General features: G+C 39.9%; 1 protein-coding gene across 1 annotated transcript in view; it reads left to right on the top strand.

The window, feature by feature from the left end:
• Positions 1 to 23,842, top strand: part of ptprsb (protein tyrosine phosphatase receptor type Sb) — a 158,698-nt gene that overhangs the window by 8,878 nt on the left and 125,978 nt on the right. Inside the window, exon 3 of the mRNA XM_051698597.1 lies at positions 17,874 to 17,960. The gene's annotated coding sequence lies outside the window, so the exon portion shown is untranslated. The remainder of the gene's footprint in view (positions 1 to 17,873; positions 17,961 to 23,842) is intronic.

The following is a 23,842-nucleotide window of genomic DNA, read 5'->3' as shown; positions in this document are numbered from 1 at the left end:
CACACACACACTCATGTGAGGTCACTGTAATGCATCACACTAGTGTTTCCTCTTGTGTATATTCAGTATATATGTGTGTGTCCTGGACGTGGTGCACTCAGAGGGTGTTGGGCTCAACTGAGCACATTTTGGGTTCAGATACACTAACAGCAGGTGTGTGTGTGTGTTTTTGTGTGTGAGTGTGTGCGAATTTGTGTATGTGTGTGCGAGTGTGCATGTGCAAATTGGTGTGTGCGTGCGTACGCGAATTTGTGTGTGTGTGAGTGTGTGCGAATTTGTGTGTGTGTGTGTGTGTGTATGTGCGCTCGTGTGAGTGTGTGAGTGTGTGTGTGTGTGTGTGTGTGTGTGCACTCGCGTGCGAGTGTGTGTGTGTGTGTGGTGATGAATGTCTGTCAGTGTTCAGGTGAGTCTGAGATGAGACGAGCTGATTTCAGGCCTGTGATTAATATGAGCTTAATGAGACAGTGAAGAAAAACATCACATGTGCAGAAGTCTCTTCGGTCAAGTCATTTTTATTTTTATTTTTTATAGCGCTATTCACAACAGACGTCTTTTCTAAGCAGCTTTACAGGAAATTATTCTATAACAAGAAATAAACCCAATAAAGTGTGTCATCATTGTGCTATTTGATAAAAATATGATTGTTGATTGTGCCTTAAGTAAATAATATTTATTTTTAGACCCCCAGTGAGGAACACAAAACTCCATAAGATGTTGATTAATGGAGAAAAATAATCTTGAGAGAAACCAGACTCACTGTGGGGGCCAGTTCCCCTCTGACTAAACATCATGAATATAATGACAATATTACTTATGTATAGTGCGACTCATGGTTTAAAATTTGGAAATTAAGTGTTAACGAGTTAGTTCACCCAAGGCAGAACATTCAGTCATTGTTTACTCACCCCTGTGTTGTTTTAACTCCATATGACTTTCTTTTTCTGAACACAAAGGGAGAAATTGAAATCTAATGTATTATTTAGTGTTGTTGGAACGTTTCTCTCCTCTGCGTGTTCATGAAACTGCAGGAGACCAGCAGTTTACGCAGCTCGCAGGCGAAATGGGGCGTTCGAGCGAAAACACGTTTTTTTTTTTTACCGGAATATTCAATCAAACTGAGAGATAAAGTAGGCGGGAATGTCAATTTTTGGTTATATGATTTCAGTTTGTTTCTCATCAGATCTTATCGTATGCTTTCATAACAATCATGAGTCTCATGAATAATTTATTAGACTTCTGAATTATATTTTGTGTTCTTTTGAAGCTTGAAGAGGTGGTCACCATAAACTGCCATTGTATGACATCACAGAGCACAACAATTTGTGTTAAAAAAAGAAAGTCATATAGAACACAGGGGTGAATAAACAATGACTGAATTTTAATTTTTGGGTGAACTATCCCTTTAATGGCCAGTGTTTAAACTACAAGATTTTATATGAACTGTAAGTGCATTGTCCTTCTATATTTGGCAAATGCTGGAAGTTAATACATTATGTATTCCATTCAGTGAACGGCCCGTCCCGTCAGAACACACTATATCTGAATATAGATCATAAATTCTCACAACTTGTTCCTTCAATTCAATTGAGTAATGGGGTTTCCCAAAACTTGAGTATTTAAGTTCAATTAACTTGGTGTTCTTATAGAATGAACTTCATTATATAAGTTGAGTTAACTTGATGCAAGTAGATTGAACACAGATTTAATATTTAAATATAGTTTTTTCTACTGTTGTTAATAATTTTAATTAAGATCAAACAATAGCACCGCTCAAATAAAGATGATTACTGGTTCTAGGTCAGTTATTAAATAATTCTCCACAGAAATGCATATATACCTGTACTTCAGTTGCACATGCACAAGCAGTACTGAGATAGTGTGAACGGCGTACAACTTGACCAAAGTGGGCACAGATCATCCTAATGATGACATCACACCAAACAACTATTAAAATAATAGTACAAAAGAGCTATAACCTCTATGAATTCTTAATAACAACTAATTAAATGCCCCCATAACTTCACTTTGACCAAAGAAACAATTAAATAATTCAAGTGCAAGGGATTGTGGGTATAAAGTTATTAACACTTACATATTTTAAGTTCACGCCAGCGTCAAGCGCCGCATTGCCCTCCACATGACGAGTTGCGGAAAGCGTCACAGAGGGGCGATTTTACGAGTTTGCCACGTATAAAAGTGGGAGGTGTGCACAATAAACATTGAAAACATGTATTTGGAAGAGAGAAAAAAAGCTTACAGTTGCTTTGATAGCAGAAAGTAATAAAAGGACTCGTTTATGTTTAGGTCTGAGCGTTTTCTTGGTGAATTTAAATGAGTTCAATAACTGGGGTCTCTGATATTCATAAACGATAAGGTAATATTTAATTAAAAGAAATGATGAGACATTCAATGTCTCTTCACACATTTGGACAGTTTTTAAATATTTCTTGTTGCTTAGTACTCTCAAAGACATTATTGGTGAAGCAAAAACGTGTGTGTGAAAAACACTTTGGTGTAAAGTGACGTCACTTCATAGACTTCAATATATTCTGCAGCGCTGACGCGAGTCATGTGAACGCCCCTTAACGCATATAAATATCACTCACTTTTGCACATTAATCATTGCTATGGTGAATTTATCAGAAAGGTGAGGAGTTTGGATCCCTGAAATTATTTTTTTTTTCATGCATTTATTTATTTTGTGGAATTTGATAATTTTCCACGGCACACCTGACAATCTTTCATGGCACACTAGTTGGGAAACACTGCTCTAGATTTGACTTTTTATCCTTGACTTTCAATATTAAACTATGAAAATACATTATACAAATACTAATATTTAAAACTATGATCATCTAAACAAAGAGTGAAATAAACAAACCATTTCAATATTTATTGTGGGGAAATTATTTCTATCAATTTTCCACAGTTGTGGCGTCATTTCCAGCACACCAAATAATCTCCCCCCAATACAGTTTTGTCTAAAGTTAGTGTACTTGATAACCAAGTAGACAAATGTGTCAGTGAAGAGCATACTTGAGATGAAATATGACACAAAACAAAGACAAATCAAGGGAAATATCACTAATAATTTTTTCCAAATTATGCTGAAAGTACACACACTGTTGGACATTGTTAGTAGACATATTAAATCAACTAGTGAGAGTGTGAAAGATGTTTTGACAAGACTTTCTAGAAATCCACAGTGATACAAGTCACCAAAGTTGAAGCAACACTCAAGTATTGATGGGTTTATCCTCCGCTGTCTCTCTGTGACTCTGTGTCACTTTCAAAACGTTCGTCTGTTTATTTGAGCGTCCTGTAGAAACCTGTTTGAAAACAATAATTATTTCTACAGTTCTATCTGGCGACGCTTGTAGTGACTGTTCAGTAGCAGTTTGAGAAGCAGATCTCATCAGCATGCATATCTAAGTGACACGTGTGCTTCACCAGCCATGCTGATGTGTGTGTCAGTAATGTGAGTGTGATTGTGAAGTGCTCAGAACACCTCGTGAGCTCTAAAGAGCCTCTGATGAGCTTCAAATGAGAGCAACAAGAGAGAGAGATGGGCGATCGACTCCCTGAGTGTCCATCCTGTTTGTGCAGCCGTGCTGCTTAATATACATACCATTTTCTGCGCGCGCTCTTATCTCCACGGCTTTTGATTCCAGTTGCCTGTAAAAGCTGCGTTCCAAAATGCAGCTCTTATGGCGTGCTGATGTGCTGTCATGCCATTCATTTGTAATAACAGCAGATTAAAAGGGATGATCCGGGCTTTACCAGGCCCTTTCCGGGGCACGAAGGATGGAGGGTAGAAACACACTTTCGTCTCCTGATCGCTGATATTCCATATGGAGGAGGAATCAGACCTCTTTCCTGTCTGGAGGCCTCCAGTTCATCTGGATCTGATGTGCCGAAGCTTGAAGACTTTAACTTTTATACCTGATAGTGTTTGTTTCATTACAATATTTTATACTGTTTGCTCTGCTTGTAAACATGGGTTCTAGTTTGTTAATTTACATTATTCATTCAGTCATTCATTCATTGAAGTAGTTTCAGGTACAGTTTCATTTACTATGTAAAATGGAAGAAAGGAAAGTACTGCAATAGTCAAGTAATATCTTGAGATCTTTTAAAAAACAATAATGTGATGTCTCATGCAAATTGTCAGTCATGTCACAGCAGGAGTCTCCGATCTCGAAGATGACGTCGTCTGTCGATGTGTTATGACAGTTATTATCTTACTGCTAATTTAGCAGAACTGTCAATACAAACTATTCCTCTGACACTAGCAGTGTGACCAACACAGACAACGACAACCAGTTTAAAGAGATTTAGAGAGAAATGAGCTGATTCATTAAATCATTAATTCAAACTTGAATCATCACTTGAATGAATCCTGTATTTTTGCATGCTTCTGTCTTGATATTAGGAAGTGAATGTTCTGGACTCTGAATTATCTTTGGTTTCTAATGTGAATCTGAAGTGCTCTTTGCTGTTGGGAGACACAACTATTTATAGTCTCTTTCTCATATCACCCAGTTTCTGCTGAAAGCTGCAACAACTATCCTAATTGATCAAATCAATAAAAATCAGTCATGACAATAGTTGACAAAATATTGTCATCATTGATTAGTTAGTTGTCTGTGCTCTTTATATTTGAAACCTCTTCCAGAATGTGTTGCATAGGTTTACTAACCTTAACCCTATATCTGTAATCATTTATGATTGCTCATACACTTATTATAATTCTCTCTGTGTTCACCTTTGTGTTGAGCAGTCACTTTTATAGCAAACTTTTTGGACACAACTGAACACTGCAGTCCTGCAGATGTCAGAAGTATGTCTGCGTCAGATGCATGTCTCTGTTATGCATGTCTGCGCAGTGTTTCCCACAAGATTTTGTGAGACTGTGGTGGGTGTACCTCGTGTAACGTTGTTGGCAACAGGCAGACGAAGAGACGATGATGAAGTGCGAACCCAAGTGCAGTTTATTTCTAAATGTGAAAGCGAAAAACCTAACTCTAAACATGAACAAAACATGAACTTGACTTAACATAGCTTTACATGACTTGGTAGACTGTGAAACAAAACAAACATAAACATGACTTGGCTAGATCATAGAACCGACAACAATACATAAAAATTCAATACTTGACGAAGGACAATGGTGAACATGAGGGCTTAAATACTTGGACATGGGAGAATAAACCAATGAACAAACAGAACTCTAAAGAAGATAAGACAATCAACCAATGAAAACAAGACGCATGAACATGGAGGGAAAACATGAAATCACATGACAAGGGAACCACATGACATGAAACAGGAACTAGAATTTTCAAAATAAAAGACATGAAATACAAGAATCAACAAAACACACATGACATATCCCCCCCACTAAGGGGCGGCTCCCGACGCCCCAACACATGAACAAAACACATAAAACATGACATAATATTCAAAGTTCAATAGGGAGCTGGGGGGTGGTCTTGAGGCATGCTTGGCATGGCATGGAGCATGGGATCAGGGCGGAGCCCGTGGGGGTGGAGCCATGAGAGGCTCGAGGGGTGGAGCCATGGAAGGCGGAGCCGTGAGAGGCTTGAGGGGCGGAGCCATGGAGAACTGGATACCCAGAGAGTAGCCAGGGCCAGGGTGGAGCCGGAGCAAGGCAGAGCTGGGGGATCGGAAGACTGAGGCGGAGCCGGTGGGACTGAGGACCAAGGTGGAGCCGTAGGGAAGGAGGTCCCCGGTGGAGCTGACGGATCAGAGGGACGAGGCGCAGCCAGAGGATCGGAGAGCCAAGGCGGAGCCAGGTGACCGACAGGAACCCTGGCAAAGCTGACAGGCTGAAGGACCGCAGTGGAGCCGAGGGAACGCAGAGCTGAAGCAATGTCGAGGGACCGACAGGCCATGGCGGATTCCAGGGGTTGGAGGGTTGAAAGTTCCCTTTGCCTGCTCAGGAGAACTAAGGGTGGGTACAAGGGCGGGAACCATCTCCAGGTCCAACTGCTCAGATGTGGCCATGACATGGCTTGGAACAGACTCGGGTGTGGCTGTGACGTGGCATGGAGCAGGCTCATGCGTGGCTGTGACAAAAGATGGCACTAACTCAGCGACCATGATAAGGAACTCCAGCTCGGCGACCATGACAAGGAACTCCGGCTCGGCGGCCATGTCGTGGAACTCCGGCTCGGCATCCGCCTCCCCCACAGTGAACGCAGAACCAGTGATCTGCAGGGCAAGGTCAATATACTGAGCGAGGCTGAGGGAACTGCGACCGCCAGGCATCAAAGTGGAGATTGGCTCACTTAGTCCAAAACGGAAAATGTCTTTTAGGTTAACCTCATTAAATTTCACCTGGCAGGCCAGAGCGCAGAAGTCCTCGACATAATCCTCTAGGGGATGACTCCCCTGACGTAGGCGTAGGAGTAGAACTGCTGGGTTCATGGTTGGCTCAAGTATTCTGTAACATTGTTGGCAACAGGCAGACGAAGAGATGATGATGATGATGTGCGATCCCAAGTGCAGTTTATTTCCAAATGTGAAAGTCAAAAGCCCTAACTCTAAACATGAACAAAACATGAACTTGACTTAACATAGTCTACCAAGTCATGTAAAACTATGAAACAAAACATAAACATGACTTGGCTAGATCATAGAACTGACAACAATACATAAAAATTAAATACTTGACGAAGGACAATGGTGAACATGAGGGCTTAAATACTTGGACATGGGAGAATAAACCAATGAACAAACAGAACTCTAAAGAAGATAAGACAATCAACCAATGAAAACAAGACGCATGAACATGGAGGGAAAATATGAAATCACATGACAAGGGAACCACATGACATGAAACGGGAACTAGAATTTTCAAAATAAAAGACATGAAATACAAGAATCAACAAAATACACATGACACTCGGACCCTCTAGGGGGGTCAGGGTGCATGCTCCCCTGGAAGAAAATTTTGTACATTTTAAAGTTAAATGCATCAATCTGGTGCACTTTGAGAGCAAAATTAAGAGGCTAGATCTATGAAGGACTTTGTAGGAGTAATTTAATCATAAACACATTGGTTGTATAGATATGATTGGTGATGACACGGCAAAAAAGTCACACCCACAAAACATAAACGAGACGGAATTTAATGCAGTTCACAAATGGTCAAAACATAAAATTGACTAGAGCATACATTTGAGCTATCAAAGAATTGAAGCAAAAGTGGTTACCTGTGTTGAACATGCTCCTCAGATGCTGAAAATAGTTACGTTGTCAGAGCCACTGGTAATAACATTAACGTGAGATAATTAGCTAACGTTAGCTAGCTAGATATAACATTACATACGTTATACATTGTTTTTCAGGACAAGCAGCCGGATGTGTCATTCGATATAAGCGAGGAGACTCACAGCTAACGTCATATATACATATAATAACTCAGCAAAAAAAGAAACGTCCTCTCAGTTTCAACTGCTTTTATTTTCAGCAAATTTAATGTGTAAATATTTGTATGAACATAAAAAGACATAAACTGAACAAGTTTCACAGACATGTGACTAACAGAAATGGAATAATGTGTCCCTGAACAAAGGGGGGGTCAAAATCAAAAGTAACAGTCAGTATCTGGTGTGGCCACCAGCTGCATTAAGTACTGCAGTGCATCTCCTCCTCATGGACTGCACCAGATTTGCCAGTTCTTGCTGTGAGATGTTACCCCACTCTTCCACCAAGGCACTTGCAAGTTCCCGGACATTTCTGGGGGAAATGGCCCTAGCCCTCACCCTCCGATCCAACAGGTCCTAGATGTGCTCAATGGGATTGAGATCCGGGCTCTTCACTGGCCATGGCAGAACACTGACATTCCTGTCTTGCAGGAAATCATGCACTGAACGAGCAGTATGGCTGGTGGCATTGTCATGCTGGAGGGTCATGTCAGGATGAGCCTGCAGTAAGGGTACTACATGAGGGAGGAGGATGTCTTCCCTGTAACGCACAGCGTTGAGATTGCCTGCAATGACAACAAGCTCAGTCCAATGATGCTGTTACACACCGCCCCAGACCATGACGGACACTCAACCTCCAAATCGATCCCGCTTCAGAGTACAGGCCTCGGTGTAACGCTCATTCCTTCGACGATAAACGAGAGTCCGACCATCACCCCTGGTGAGACAAAACCATGACTCGTCAGTGAAGAGCACTTTTTGCCAGTCCTGTCTGGTCCAGCGAAGGTGGGTTTGTGCCCATAGGCGACGTTGTTGCTGGTGATGTCTGGTAAGGACCTGCCTTACAAGAGGCCTACAAGCCCTCAGTCCAGCCTCTCTCAGCCTATTGCAGACAGTCTGAGCTCTGATGGAGGGATTGTGTGTTCCTGGTGTAACTCAGGCAGTTGTTGTTGCTATCCTGTACCTGTCCCACAGGTGTGGTATTCGGATGTACCGATCCTGTGTTGTTACACGTGGTCTGCCATTGTGATGACAATCAGCTGTCCTTCCTGTCTCCCTTTAGCGCTGTCTTAGGCATTTCGCAGTACGGACATTGCAGTTTATTGCCCTGGCCACATCTGCAGTCCTCCATGCCTCCATAGAGCATGCCTAAGGCACGTTCACGCAGATGAGCAGGGACCATGGGCATCTTTCTTTTGGTGTTTTTCAGAGTCAGTAGAAAGGTCTCTTTAGTGTCCTAAGTTTTTATAACTGTGACCTTAATTGCCTACCGTCTGGTAGGTGCATGTTCATTAATTGTTTATGGTTCATTGAACAAGCATGGAAAACATTGTTTAAACCCTTCACAATAAAGATCTGTAAAGTTATTTGGATTTTTACAATTAAAATACAGTGTCCTGAATAAGGGACATTTCTTTTTTTGCTGAGTTGGGAGGTGGGTCAGTCCTGTTATGGGTGTGTTTTGTGGCTGCAGGAAATGGCTATCCTGACTATGTGACTGACTCCATGGATTCTTTCAGGTATCAGGCCATTTTGGCATGAAAAATTTTATGCCTTCAGTGTGTAAATTGAAGTTTGGTGATCACTGGACTTTCCAGCAAGACAATAACACCAAGGATACATCCAAGTTGTCCAAAATCTGTTTCAGGGATAGGTCGTGGAATGTCCTTAAATGGCTCTTTCAGTTCATCATTCAAATCCCATTGCAAACCTTTGTAGGGATTTCAAGGAAGCAGTGGCAGCACAGAAACCAGAGAATGTCAATGAGCTGGAAGCTTTTGCTCATGAGAAATGTGTAAAAATTCTGAAAGAGAGGTGTCCGATAGATAGTCAAGATAGATAATAGGATGATGTTTTCAATATTTATGTTTTAAATATGTATATTATTAATATATTACTTAAATCAGTACATAGGTCTACTTGTATATATTTATATTTATATTTATGCATTTGGCAGACGCTTTTATCCAAAGCGACTTACAGTGTACTTATTACAGGGACGGTCCCCCCGGAGCAACCTGGAGTTAAGTGTCTTGCTCAAGGACACAATGGTGGTGGTGTGGGGTTCGTACCAGCAACCTTCTGATTACCAGTTATGTGCTTAAGCTCACTACGCCACCACCACTCTATTGTATAATTCAATAGGCAGAAAAAATACCTGTATATGTCAGATGGTGCTCTAGAGAGATGGAGATGAGAGATGTAACAGGTGTTTAAGGATGAAGTTGTCTGTTTTTAGCGTTTCTCTTCACCCAACAGTAGTTCAGTGGTTCACAAACATCTCTGCCTTTCTTGTGAAAGGTGCTGTAATATGAGCTGCATGATATGTTGAGGCAAAATCAGATCACTCCAGTGTCATGCGTAGCACTATAGTCTGCTTCGTTGTTCATAAACTGGAGCGAAAGTTTAATTGCGTCGCTTGTTTATAGAGATCGCTCTTTTTATATAGGTGTAAAGACATTTGCATGTCGAATTAACAGGTTGAAGTTCAGCAAAAATGTGACAGCTGCTCACTCTAAACTCTTCACGTGTCCAATGTGCCGCATAATGCTGCGAGAGAAGCGGTAGCACTGATCAGTCACGCTGATTTTAAAATTACAATAGAAAGCGGAAAAATTATGCGCAATCCCCCGCCGAATTTCATGCCCAGTTTGTAATAAGTGACACAGGCCTAGGCTATATCATAAATACAGCCAGTTATTTTTTTGTTATTGACGTATCAGGCTACTGTCTGGTTGGACAAGTAAAATTCTCTTTCACTTGCCCCTTTAAAAATCCACTTGTCCCAGACAAGCGGACAAGCGTTAATGTGGAGCCCAGTAGGTGGTTCCAGTGCATGTGTGCGTGTGTGTGTGTGAGCATGTGCGCGTACAGCTGGGGGAGGAGGGGCTGATTGACTGGGATTGAGAGATGCTTTGCTGAAGCAACGGCACAAAACACAATGTTAGAGATCTTTTATGTTATTATGAGAAGTGTAAAATATTTTCAGTTTATTATGAAACTGTCGACTGCCACAGTCTAGGTAATTAATGGGAAACACTGCTGCATCAGATGCATGACTTTGTTTAAATGCATGTCCGTGTTAGATTCACGTCCGCATTAGATGCATGTCCCTGTTAGATGCACGTCTCTGTTAGGTGCATGTCTGCGTCAAATGCACGTCTGTGTCAGATGCATGTCTGCATTAGATACACGTCTACCAACACCCCATGCATGTCTGCGTCAGATGCACGTCTGCATTAGATGCATGACTGCGTTGGATGCATTTTTTTGTTAGATGCATGTCTGCATTTGATGTCTCTGTTAGATGCACGTCTCTGTTAGATGCATGTCCTCGTTAGATGCATGTCTTTGTCAGATGCATGTCTGCATTAGATGTACATCTACCAAACCCATGCATGTCTGTCAAATGCATGTGTGCGTTTTATGCATGACTGTGTTTAATGCATAACTTGCCTTAACTTAATGCATGTCTGCGTTAGATGCATGTCTGCATTAGATGCACAACTGCGTTTGATGCATGTCTGCGTCTGCAGTTGTTCAGGACATCTGCAGGTCTTGTGAGGGCCATTAAACTGATCGCAGAGACACCGGCGGGCGGGCATGAAGCTGAGCGCAGCTGGGGGGGTGGTGATGATGTGTGTTCGGTTCATTTGCACGTTAATCCACCTAAAGCTCTAGTCTGGGCTGTAGCGGCCTGTGGGGAATGGACCGAAGCACTGTGAGCTCAGGCGGAGTTTGATAAAGCAAGTCATACCGGATCTTCATCCTTAAGCTGTGATATATGACAGTGACTGCTCCCTCGACTATTAACTGTGTCATAAATAGGACAAGGGCAGCCAATGTTTTTAGCATCAGTAATTGCATTTTCACCTCTCTGTCCAATGCTGCTAATATTGTCATTTTTTATTTTATTATCCTTTGGATAAGTCCCTAATGACTTGAATTATGCTACAAATTGACATTTGTGCTGGTAATTTGTACCCATACATAGTGAAGTGTTTATTCCAAGACCTGCAGATATCTTTGTATCTTTATATGTGAATCTTTATGTTTAACTAATGCAAATAATATAATAGTGTAATCATGTTTAGTGCTTGACTGATATGGCCTTTTAAATGATGATGCCAGTATCTGGGGAGCTGGATGGACCATGGGTGATATATAAAATACAGTTTAAAGGTAACAAACTTAGTTTTGATTGGCTATCTTTCAGTTACAGAAATACTCAAACCAGCCCATCTGGCACCAACAATCATCCATGTGATTATCTAATCAGCCAATCATGTGGCAGCAGTGCATAAAATCATGCAGATACGGGTCAGGAGCTTCAGTTCATGTTCACATCAACCATCAGAATGGGGAAAAAATGTGATCTCAGTGATTTGGAGCGTGGCATGATTGTTGGTGCCAGATGGGCTGGTTTGAGTATTTCTGGGATTTTCACACACAACGGTTTCTAGAATTTACTCAGAATGGTGCCAAAAACAAAAAACATCCAGTGAGCGGCAGTTCTGTGGACGGAAACACCTTGTTGATGAGAGAGGTCAACAGAGAATGACCAGACTGGTTTGAACTGATAAAGTCTACAGTAACTCAGATAACCACTCTGTACAATTGTGCTGAGAAGAATATAATCTCTGAATGCTGTTTTGAGATGCGGGTTGGCGCTGTTTTGGCGGCACGAGGGGGACCTACACGATATTAAGCAGGTGATTTTAATGTTGTTGCTGATTGGTGTATACCTTGCAGACAAATTCAGTTTCTGTGTCTGCAATACTTTGACCGATTCCACTCGTCACCATATTTAACTGCATCACCTGCCTACATTTCACTTGCTCCTCATGCGTGTTTTTTCATGTGTATTCCGCCGCGGCTCACGGTTGCAGTGTGGCACCATAACGGGATGCCATCTGTCCACGCTGAACCTGCAAAATGCGCCAACTTTGTCAAGAATTACTGAGAACACGGTTCATTAACATGACTATCAGAGAGCATTTGATTCAAGCTCTCTTAAGCAGTGAGATGGATGGTTTGTCTGAAGGGCTGTTGGATTTTCTCGCAGTGTGAGATTTAGAGAGGGATAGATAGCAGCTCGCGGGTGGATGTCACAAAGGCATGAGAGAGACATTTCAGCTCTGGACTGATTCCAGTATTAGCCTGCGGTGGTTTTAGCAAAGACTTTTATGTTAAAGAGGATGTATTGTACCCAACAACACTACACCTCTGTCACTCCCTACACAAGACTTTAGAAAGAGAGAGATGTTCAGATAAATGTAGTGTTCAGTTCTGTAAATATTGCATTCGCTTCACATTAAAACTGGACTTAATTATCTGTATTACTAAATTCTACCTTTCACTCAGCCATAACAGACTCCAGACACACGTTTTTTTTTTTGTTGTTTTTTTCGCCTGAACTTCTTCAGCATCTAGTTGACACTTGTGCTGAAAACAAGCTACATGCAGCACAACAAATGAAAAAGTTATTGTTAACTTTACACGGTGTCTAAAAAACACGGTGGGCCTGCACAAGACACTGATAAAAAGTGACACGATGCAACAGTCAAAAGATGTCCGCCCAGTGTGTCTTTACATAAAAAACAATAGAAAAACAGTGCAGGTGCACGCAAAAACACATTCGGTGTTAACAGTCCCTAACTTGTTAATTCGTGCATGTCTATGAGTTAGAGCGTGTGCGTGAAACAAGTTCAAAATAAAAATAAAAATAAAAAGTTATAATAAATATTATTAATAAATAGATATAATAGCCTATATTTTATATAAATATTACATTTAAAAAAATTGTAATAATTATTTGCACAGTTTTCTCTGATTAATCGCGGTTAAATTATGGTACATGATACATTACAACAAAAAAAAAAAAATCATCATAAATATATTTACTTTATCTTTAAGAACTTTTAATTATTAACATGTACATGTCAAAATGTTCAGTTTTCTTCCCCCAGTTTTTTTTTTTTTTTCAATTTGCGGGTTGAGTTAATTAGACACATTTTTACAGGTATTAATCTTTGATACATGTATATGTAAACACATATAAAATCAGTGGACATGTTATAATTACAATTTGGGTAAAATCTTCTGGAGTTTCCCAGTGAACTGTGTTTTATTATAAAATCAAATGGGCAGATTCAATTCATATCAAACTTCACTGGCAAGAGAAATTTCAGTGTACATTGCCAATGTATTATTAGACACTGTAAATACAGATATAAAACATATTGATTGCTTAAAATCTCAGAACTATTATTTTCTCTGGTTGCCGTTCAGTCTCTACAAGTATACCTGCTGCAGATTGCTGAACGTCCAGGTCCTTCAGTGTCTATCCCGCACATGCTGGGTCTATCTCGGGTGGTTTTGCTTTTGAAACGGGTTCAGATGAAAGTCATTGAACGTTTTTGGGTGATGCAAAGAGACACAGCAGCTTGCTCGTAACTTTCACATGCCTAGTTCATCACTTGCGGGTGAAGTCTCCATTCTCCATACAGTAAATGTGCTCCTGTGTTTAGTATGTCTGGGACATGCATCACGCATAGTGTATAAGCGTGCACTGCTCCACACAATCAGTTTCTATGCGAGGATGTGCAGTCGAGTCGAGCGGGTACCTCCTGAAAATGTATTTATGCCAATTTTACCCACAGAATGTGCAAAAAACATTAGTGAAGTCTCGGCCATTGTACAAAAAAAGTGCCTTGGTTTGTTCCTGGCAGGCAGCAGAGACCCTAACAACTCAAGACAAATTTCTCCCATTGTGTGAAGTTCAGCAGTATATAGATATAAAAAATCAAAATAATTTTAATAATAATTTACTTTTCTTGAATTACAAACCCGACCCCGACCCAAACCCGAAGTTGTACCTGGAAAAATGACCTGAACCAGACTGGAAACCCAATGGTTTAATCATGTCCCGTTGGGCTTGGGTCAGGATCCAGACAAAGGTTTGCTTGTGTTTGTGTGGTACTGTTTCAATTTTCAAGTCAATGAGGATGTCAGAATGGACACAGAGTGGTGACTTGAAACGCTGTCAGTTGCTGCTCAGACAAACACTACCAAAAGGTCGAAAGGTCGAACTTTACTGAATTTACAGTATTTCACACACACTATTGAATTTATTTTCATTTCTTATGACTTCTCAATCATTTGAGCTAAAGAGTTGTGCTCAAATGCTTGAACTTACTATAATTTAATTCAAGATTGTTTTCATTTGTGTAACTTTGTTTCTTCACCACTTAATTCCCATATTTGTGTCTTTTTATAGTTTTCATGACTTTGTAGAAAATAGATTGAGCGAGTCCAGTGAGCCCAAAACTTCTGACAGAGAATATTGCACAGTTTGACAAGGATCAGATTGTAACTGTTGCATTCTCGTAACATACGCTGCACTTCAGGACAGACGCTAAATCTTTGTGTTGAGTGTTCTTGATTGTTTCAGCTGTGAAGCATTAGTGTCGTTTTCACACACATCTGCACTGGCGCGAGCTTCATTTAACATTCAGCCATACAATCTGCTGCCGCCACCCTCACTAAGCAGCTTGCAGCACATTCTCTGACCGTAAGCGTGTCATTTGACTGTCGCTTGACCTCCAGTCTGTCGCTGCAGATGTTGCAACCCTCGACAGCTGGCCGCTCGTTCACGGGACTGTAAGACGGCCACTCATCGTGGCCAACGGCGTCCGGAGCTTAAACTTTAACCCACAGGAAACAAGTGCAAACCTCACTATTATCAGGCTTTACAGACACTCTGAACTCTACAGTGTAAACAACGCTCTTTCATGCTAGCATTAGCTCATCATTAGCCTAGCATTAGGATGTTTTCAGAGCTGGTTATATAAATATCATGCTATGGTAGAAATGTGCCCAACCGTTGAAACTTTGCTGTATGGTTTATTCCGTAACATTTAACATTCCAGTTAAAATTAAAACTTGACACTTTAACAAATTATAACTAATGAATGTAAGAGTTTAATTGAAAATGTTATTAACTTTGGGGCGTTGTGATGGTGACAGCAATTCAGTGTGATTGCTTAAAAAATGGTTGATTCAAAAATAAAAATTCTGTCATCATTTATTCACCCGCTGGTTGTTCCAAACCCATATTTCCATTTTATTTATATATATATTTATTTATTTATTTATTTATTTAGGGTGAACAAGGTTCTGTGTGTTAATATTAGTTGATGTTAGTTCATATTGCACAACAAACAATCTTGATCTTGATTAACAATCTTGATTAGTACAATGTTTACATTGTCCCGAAATGTTGTTTGTCATCATCATAAAAACAAAACACAACTATTGACTGTTATTGTAATGCTGTTTGTTTGTAATTGTCATTATTCTCAAGGAGTCTCATTAGATTTTCGTTACTGTAATGCTTTCATTTTTTATTGAAATTAACATAAAGGCAGTGCAAACAATACTACCATGATGTATAAATATATATATTCACTTTATTGATGAGAGAGGGGTGAAATGTGCTGAATTGTCATGCAAATAATGTCACAATGCAAAAAATCTTAATTGCTCTAAAAATAGGCTTCATGTTCTTTTAAGCAAAATATAATTTATTTTCTTTTGATTTTGGTGTAAAATATGAACTGGATTATGACCTATCACGAATCATCATTTGCTGACATTATTATAAGCGCGTCTCTTTACCTCAAACCAGCGCTCGCGGTCACATGACAGCTGGATGTGGAATCAAGAGAACTGGCGGGTTTGGATGATTGCCATAGAAACGGTATTCCCAGCGGTCTCCGGTCTAAGCTGTCCACAAACACGCCCAGATGTAGACACTAGAGAGAGAGAGAGAGAGAGAGATGGTTGACAAGGCAACAGTCAGACAAGAAACGCCTCGATGCACCAAACATGAAAAACATCTTCAGATAGAGAGAAAAAAATAACTGAATGCTCGATTGATTCTTTTAATCTTTATATCACACAGACAGACAGAAAGCAGTCGGCCGCAAATGTTTTAGAGACACTTTGTGCATCTTGTGGCCGTTTCACACAGTACACGTGAGCTGTGAGGTGACCGGCTCATCTCACGATTCCATTTCATCTCAGTTCAATGTAACACTTAAATGTAAACAAAAGTATGACAGAAAATATTGTTTAGGTTTAGAAAATTGTTTGGCAAAATCAGAATTATAATTTCTCTAGTACACAGTTTAAATAATAGACTTTCTCATATACCTTTCACTATAAGAAAGATCACAAATAAGTCTTCAAAAATATTGGACTATATTCAGAACAAGCAAAAGAACTGAACAGAACCTGAAAAACTCCTCGGGACAGATGTATTTGTGTCTGTCACTAGCCTAGTTCAGGGACATTTTTCCTGTCAGGAATGTAAATATATATTAGCATGTGAAAGTGTACAGTATATTTAATTGTTTATAATTTGTCATCATTATCATCACATTTTAGCTTTTTAAAAATGTACAAATTTAGCATTCTATCAGATAATATTGTCATAAAATTGCACATATAATAATGTCAAATTGCAAGTGTTTACATTGACTTTGCATTCATTTGTATATAAAATGGTACTGTCTCTTTAAGAATGGGGGCAGTTCAGCGAGCGTCTTACAGAAGTGTTTCGGTTCATTGCACATTAGCAAGAGTGGAGTCACACAGTTTCTTTACTGCATCAGTGATGTTTTGATCAACAAATGACTGTAAAGAACAGAAATGATATTAAAAGAGACATTATTCAATTAAAGTACGTGGATTTCATCTTTGATGGACACGTTACACAGAAGAAATGTTCTGTTTTAATCTCGAGCACTTTTCATCAAAACAAGGCGATTTTCCAGGTGTTCCAGTATTTACATTTATACTTCACGGACCTTTTGCAAACCATGTAAATAGTGTAGAAAAAAGCAGCCGACAGATTTTGATGTTTGATGTGTAATTTCATTTAAGATTACATGGACAGAAAACAGTGTTGCAAAAATCTAATTTTGCCTCGATATGGCTTGTTTATTTTCGCGATGGGAGAAAGGTGCCATACGTTGTTCCTGGCAGGCTCCTCAGCCTACAGGCTCCATATGGTTAGGATTAGGGTGGGAGCAAGGTTATTGACATCTGCTGCCTGCCAGGAACAAACTGTGGCCCCTTTGTACAATGGGCATTTATTTTGGTCCTAGTTTGCAGTGTTGAACTTATTTTTAACATGTGTAGCGTGCTGTAGTAGTGGTGCATGAAATACCTCATCTTTAATAATAACACATGTAACTGTTCATTAAACATTGGTGTGTTTGATTTGCTTCGTGTCATGTCTCATGGTAAAATCACTGTAACACACAGTCTCTCGTGACTTATTGCTTTATGAGAGAATCTTTCTTGTGTTATATAATATTTCTTTATGTTAATCTCTTGTTTTGTGTCTGATTGCAGGAAAACCGGATGAGACTGCTGTGGATTATGAAAACCAGGACATGAAGCTGAAACACAACTAGAAATAAAGAGCAGAGTAACAGTGTGGTGAGTATCTGTGTGATAATGATATGTCTTGAATTCCCTCTATTTTTGGACGTGTCATCTCTCTGAGCGCTCAAACTGTGATTTCCATGCGACATGAGCGTGTCAGTGGCCTGTGAAGGTGCTTTGATTGAAGTTTGACGAGGACTGACAGTAAAGTGAACAAACACTCTTCCTCGGTTGTCTGCTGTGCACTGCGAGCATTTGTTGAGTGTTTCCTCAAGCGAAGGAAATAAACTCATTTTAGGAAAGTACGTGGAAATCTGTGCATTCACTTGGCAGTTTCCCTTTGATAACCTGACAGTGTGGATGCAATCTGCATTTTAGTTGCACATTTGCATACTTTTAGTAACAGCACCGGTAAAATCTCCCGCATGGACCCGAAGGCAGACGTCATTACCCGCAGCACTGCTGAAGTTCTTCTTTTACACTGTAGTTTGTGAAACTACAAGATTCACATTATTTAAACTACACTGAAGATATTCTTTAAAAACAACTTACTATGAGCTCATAACAAAAAAAGGGAACTGTACTGAAGCTGGTCAAGGGGCGAACATCTTCTATGTTACTTTATGAATATACAATATAATTCATAGTTTAATCAGAGCGGTGTTTTTCAACGTATGAATATGAATGAATGAATGAATGAAAAATTAGATTCATAGTCTTTAAGTTGAACAGATATTACTCTAAATGCAAGAATACAAAGATACTGTTCATTCTGAGCAGAAACTGTATTTTTTCGTTTCGGTTTAGAAGTTCTGCGTCCTCCTTTCCAAAAGGTCACCGGTTAGAACAAAATAAAGGAAAGGTAAATAATGTTCTTTTTAAAGTGACAGTACTCTGCTGTAATGTGTAGGTAAAATACAAGTTGTAGTGTTTCCAGATCTCACAAGAGAAACAAGTGAACTGTTCTGGAAAAACAAGCTCAAAATAATCCACTTGCCTCACCAAAATAAACCAAAATAAGAGAGAAACATTTTCCCTTGTGGGGGAATTATCATAATAGAAATCTTAACAAGCATAGTATACAGTAGCATATAAAGTAACGTCTTTTTAATAGATGCATTCTTAATATTAAATACAGTACTGTGCAAAAGTTTTAGGCATATAAAATGTTTCACAAAAGCATTTGTCTTAAGATGGTCATTTGTATCTTCAGCTTTAGTGTGTCCATAGGAAATATAAATGTTAGACTCCCAAACATTACTTTTGCAAATAGAAAAGATTAGAATAGAAGAACAGGGAGCCCTGCAACAGATGTCATGGCCCCCACAGAGCCCCCCACTGAACATCGTGTCAGTCTGAGATTACATAAAGAGACAGAAGCAATTGAGACAGCCGAAATAGATAGAAGAACTGTGGTGAATTCTCCAAGAAGATTGGAACATCTTATCTGCCAACAACCAAGAAAAACTGTGTCCAGGTGTATTTAGGAGAATTGGGGCTATTTCACTTGAACAGGTGAAAGGGATTCAGTTCCTGTTTTCGGTTTATTTCAGTTAGTTTTCAATTTCTGTTTTCATTCCTTGAACTGTTTTTAATTTAATTATTTAATTTAATTATATTTATTTATCACACATTATACATTTGCACATACACTATATTGCCAAAAGTATTCGCTCACCCATCCAAATAATTGAATTCAGGTGTTCCAATCACTTCCATGGCCACAGGTGTATAAAATGAAGCACCTAGGCATGCAGACTGCTTCTACAAACATTTGTGAAAGAATGGGCCGCTCTCAGGAGCTCAGTGAATTCCAGCGTGGTACTGTGATAGGATGCCATCTGTGCAACAAGTCCAGTCGTGAAATTTCCTCGCTACTAAATATTCCACAGTCAACTGTCAGTGGTATTATAACAAAGTGGAAGCGATTGGGAATGACAGCAACTCAGCCACGAAGTGGTAGGCCACGTAAAATGACAGAGCGGGGTCAGTGGATGCTGAGGCGCATAGTGCACAGAGGTCGCCAACTTTCTGCAGAGTCAATCGCTACAGACCTCCAAAGTTCAAATGGCCTTCAGATTAGCTCAAGAACAGTGCATAGAGAGCTTCATGGAATGGGTTTCCATGGCTGAGCAGCTGCATCCAAGCCATACATCACCAAGTGCAATGCAAAGCATCGGATGCAGTGGTGTAAAGCACGCCGCCACTGGACTCTAGAGCAGTGGAGACGCGTTCTCTGGAGTGACGAATCACGCTTCTCCATCTGGCAATCTGATGGACGAGTCTGGGTTTGGCGGTTGCCAGGAGAACGGTACTTGTCTGACTGCATTGTGCCAACTGTGAAATTTGGTGGAGGGGGATTATGGTGTGGGGTTGTTTTTCAGGAGCTGGGCTTGGCCCCTTAGTTCCAGTGAAAGGAACTTTGAATGCTTCAGAATACCAAGAGATTTTGGACAATTCCATGCTCCCAACTTTGTGGGAACAGTTTGGGGATGGCCCCTTCCTGTTCCAACATGACTGTGCACCAGTGCACAAAGCAAGGTCCATAAAGACATGGATGAGCGAGTTTGGTGTGGAAGAACTTGACTGGCCTGCACAGAGACCTGACCTCAACCCGATAGAGCACCTTTGGGATGAATTAGAGCGAAGACTGCGAGCCAGGCCTTCTCGTCCAACATCAGTGTCTGACCTCACAAATGCGCTTCTGGAAGAATGGTCAAAAATTCCCATAAACACACTCCTAAACCTTGTGGAAAGCCTTCCCAGAAGAGTTGAAGCTGTTATAGCTGCAAAGGGTGGGCCGACATCATATTAAACCCTATGGATTAAGAATGGGATGTCATTTAAGTTCATATGCGTCTAAAGGCAGATGAGCGAATACTTTTGGCAATATAGTGTATACAGTGAAATTCTTTTTTTTCACATATCCCAGCTATGTTGGGGTCAGAGTGCAGGATACGGCACCCCTGGAGCAGATGGGGTCAAGGGCCTTGCTCAAGGGCCCAACAGTGGCATCTTGGCAGTGCTGGGGCTTGAACCCCTGACCTTCTGGTCAGTAACCCAGAGCCTTAACCACTGAGCCACCGCTGTCACGGGTATTGGGTGTAATCTGATTACTTTTTTAACACATTGCAGTTTAAATTCTTGTAATCAGATTGCAGTTACTGATTATTAAGTTAGCCTCTTATAAGTGCAGTCTTTGGATCGCATATATTTGTGCATTCATGTTATTTATGTAGACCACATTTAAAACATGAATTATGTTCATATGTAACATGTTCATATGTACGTCTGTTTGTGTTTCTGTGACAGCTGAAGGGCGTGTGCCCCCTAACGGGTCATTGTATGGGAGAAATGTGTAGGGATGAATAGGGGTGGGTAAAAATATTGATTTTTCAGATGCATCGTGATTTTCCTTTGAACAATCTTGAGATCGAGTCTTATATCTCAAGATCAATATTTTATGGGGGGTCTGGGTATCTCATCGAGTATTGATGCTGACTATCACACCTGGAGTCGTGAGTTTGAATCCATGGTGTGTTGAGTGACTCCAGCCAGGTCTCCTAAGCAACCAAATTGGCCCGGTTGCTAGGGAGGGTAGAGTCACATGGGGTAACCTCCTCGTGGTCGTGATTAGTGGTTCTCGCTCTCAATGGGGCATGTGGTAAGTTGTGCGTGGATCGCGGAGAGTAGCATGAGCCTCCACATGCTGTGAGTCTCCGCGGTGTCATGCACAACGAGTCACGTGATAAGATGCGCGGATTGACGGTCTCAGAAGCGGAGGCAACTGAGACTTGTCCTCCACCACCCGGATTGAGGTGAGTAACCGCGCCACCACGAGGACCTACTAAGTAGTGGGAATTGTGCATTCCAAATTGGGAGAAAAAGGGGATAAAAATATTAATAATTAAAAAAAAGATCAATCTTTTACTCCGTGCCCAACCCTCTACTACAAAGAGTTGAAATCACTTGCATTTGCAACCAAATTTTGCACTATACAATTAAAAATGTATATATTTGGCAACTGCCTGTTGAGGTTTCTCTCAGCAGTGATTGAATAGTATAGTGGTGGAGAAGTTCAGCAGCGAGATCTTTTGAGAGTAAAAGTGTGTTTTGACTCGTTCTGTGTAATGTGTGTCACAATCCATTTGTCACTGAATAATTTCTCTTTTAATAACATTTCTGTTCTTTACAGTCAGTTGTTGATCAAAAACAACAAAAAATAAACATGTAATTCTAATTACAGATAGTACGGATGAGGTCAAGCCGTTCGAGTCTCTCTCGTTAATATGTGTTCATTTACAGACGCTCGTTATAGAACTGCCAGTTTTCTTAAAGAGACAGTACCGGTTTTTAGCATGGGCAACAAATCAATGTAAATACCTGTAAATACTACAAATTATGTAATTAAACAATAAACATGTAACAAAAATAACATACGAAATATAGTTTATTTATTGATTGAATACATGGATTTGTTCATTTTTAAAAAGCTAAAATTTGAACAAAATGACAAAAAAAAAAAAACTAATAAAATATAATTAGTAGAATTAATGTTTTCCTAATGTACCTAGTTAGAAGATCCCCTGTATAGTCAACAGCATTAGCTGGGAGATAATGTATTTTATATGTTAGCAAATGGACATTATAACACATTATACACATATGAATCGATATCGAATTGAAATCCAAATCGAGAGCTTGTGAATCTGAATCAGATCAGGAAATCAGTATCAGTACCCAGCTCTAAGGATGAAATCTTTCAGAAAAAGACTTTATTTTGAATTCGTTGAGAAGAAAAACTAAAACTTTTTTTGTAGGAAGAATGTTTTAGGAAGAAACTTGAAACTAAATAGTCATGTGATTTACTTTCTCAATGAAGTCAATAATATGATTAGAATTTTAGAGAAGGAATTATTTATTAAAGAACTTTCCCAACACTGTAACTGACCATGATTAATGTAACTGAGTTATTTTATTTCTTTTTAATTTTTACTTGTTATTTGCTGCTCAATTTAAAGCTCAGATTTGTGCGAGGTGCTACAGAAATAAAAATGATTGTTATTGTTAAATATTTAAACACTTAAATGGCATGCAAGGACTTGAATCTGTGAATTGTTTTATTTTTAATGAAAATGTCTGAATGAATGGATTCACTAGAACTTTCCAGCACTAAAGAGGACGGTTTAGAAGTGTTTAATTATTATGTGCAATACACTGTTACGTTAAAGCAGTGATGTAGTGTTTTGTTGTGCTGCTGTATGTGGATAAAGTAAAAAACACTACACTATTTGTCACACCACTGTGAAATGTAGTTAAGTTAGTTGCATTGTTCTTTAACTGCTGAACGCTGATTATCAGCCTCATTTACAGCAGAATTCACTCTGAAAACTGATTGTGCATCTTCTCTGTTAAACTATCAGTAGAGTTGTGAACATGTGCTCGTCCTGTCGTTAGCCGCTGTTTAACGGTGTTTGTGGAACAACTGAACATCTGGCAGATCACTTAGGTAAAGCTGTGATGTAAGCAGGGTCACGACCTCAACACAGTCGCTGCACCTTTAGTAGACGCTTTAGTACTGAACGCCACAGACGGCAAACTCACTCATACTGCAGTTCTTAATGTCTCAATGTTTCTCCTAGACAGTCATGAGACTGAACGGAGAGCAAATGGAGACTGTAGCAGACGTCTCCTGCTTCTCAGATGTTTCTATAAATGGAGAAAAAGACTCACGTGTAATTTTACATGCTTGGTTTAGGCTCAGTATGAGCAATAAAAGCTGAGTTATGCTTAATCACACTTGAATAAAAGCATAATTGAGAACTGATTCAAGTGCTCTGAGTTATGACAGAGTAACCTCTGAGCAATCACATCTCACTGATGATGGTTTCTATAGCACAGTATTTATGATGCTGCGTGTCTCTGGAGCGTTTGCA

Source organism: Myxocyprinus asiaticus, chromosome 5 (assembly GCF_019703515.2).
Source record: "Myxocyprinus asiaticus isolate MX2 ecotype Aquarium Trade chromosome 5, UBuf_Myxa_2, whole genome shotgun sequence".
Taxonomy (NCBI): domain Eukaryota; kingdom Metazoa; phylum Chordata; class Actinopteri; order Cypriniformes; family Catostomidae; genus Myxocyprinus; species Myxocyprinus asiaticus.
This window is presented reverse-complemented; position numbering and strand designations above follow the sequence as displayed.